Source organism: Mercurialis annua, linkage group LG5 (genome assembly GCF_937616625.2).
Source record: "Mercurialis annua linkage group LG5, ddMerAnnu1.2, whole genome shotgun sequence".
NCBI lineage: Eukaryota > Viridiplantae > Streptophyta > Magnoliopsida > Malpighiales > Euphorbiaceae > Mercurialis > Mercurialis annua.
The window spans coordinates 24,783,621-24,785,182 of NC_065574.1; positions in this window are offsets into that span (position 1 = coordinate 24,783,621).

The window sequence follows — 1,562 nt, forward strand, 5'->3', positions numbered from 1 at the left end:
CGATAAAGGAAACAAATAAGTTATTAAGGAATTTACTGAATCAGTTAAAGATGAAATTAAGCAAAGCTTAGTCAGTAAAAAGAATCCTTAAGAAAGTTAAAATGTTAAGAAACATATGAGGTCAACGAGAATAATGAATTGTGACGTAAAGAAGAGACAGTTTTGACTAATAAGCCAATAGGAGACTTGAGACGACCTCTAAAGTAGCAAATAGAAGGAAGTAAAAGAAATATCAATCTCAACTACATTGAGAAATAGCAAGTATGATAAACAAGGTACAAGTTGAAAGAGATTAGCTAATCAGGAATGAGATATTAGATAACTGTAAAGAGAAGTAAGAAACGACGATAAACAGTTAAGGAAGAAAGATGATATCGTTAGGTGATAACAAGGATTAAAAGTCATAGATTGCGCTTATAAGAGGAAATACTCATAGAAGTATGAATGAAGTAAGTACGTCATTAAAGAGGTAGTCGATACGTCGTGATTATTCACATATAAAAGAGACAAGTAGCGACCCGATGACGATTAAGAATGAAACAGTAGACTTGGAGAGTATCGAGTGAGGATTAATCGACGCTAATGAGGATAGAAGAAAGATCACAACCAGTTGTAAAAGACGTCAGGATTACGATATCAGTGATATGCCTTGAGCCACACTATTTTAGAAAGATGACGAATAGGACAAAAGTGACAAAGAGAAGATTCTCAACTACACAACAGCGAGAAGCTACTATAAATAAGATAAATAATCAATTAGCAACAAGTATGAAGTCACAGCTGTAAGTAGAAAGTTAAGAATTTAAATAAAAGAAAAAGCTACGACCAAAACGTACTAAAGGACGTCAAGGACACTGTAAGGATAAGTTAAGATCCCAACAAGATTTATGAAAATTCGAGGACGAATTTTTATAAGGGGGGAAGAATGTAATACCCAAAAATATTTAATTATCTAATTGGACCACGTGTCCAGTTTTTAGTCGCAGTAGTGACGATATCGGAAAGTTTTCCGATAAATAAGTTTTAGTAGGTCGGTTTTTGAAAGGATTATATGCGAGGAATTTAATAATATATTTCAATTCAAAAGTTGGAATTGGAATTAAAAGGAAAAATGTCAAGAAAAGTCCAAAATAAAGTACACGGACCAAAGTGGTAATTTAGCCACTTTGTGTCGAAAATGGAAATTTTGAATTTTGACGGGAAAGTATTAATATCGAGTTTCGTATTATTTATTGGATATAAATAATACGTATAAGTTATAATAAAAGGATTCATCAATTTAGCTATGGACTAAATCGTACGAAAGAAAAGATTAAAGATAAATGATAATAAACAAAAAGAACAAGGACCAAAGTGGTATTTTTACCAAAACATAAAAGGAAAGAAATATGAATCATAAGGAGCAGAAGCATCTGGAGAAGGCGAGAGAAAATTCGATCGATACCGTCGTTTCGCCGCCGTTTCGCCGTTCGACGTCCGAATCGAGTGATTTTCGCGGCGATTTCTTCAGAATCGAATCCTCTATCAACCCTAAGCTTCAAATCAAGATAAACATCTCGAGA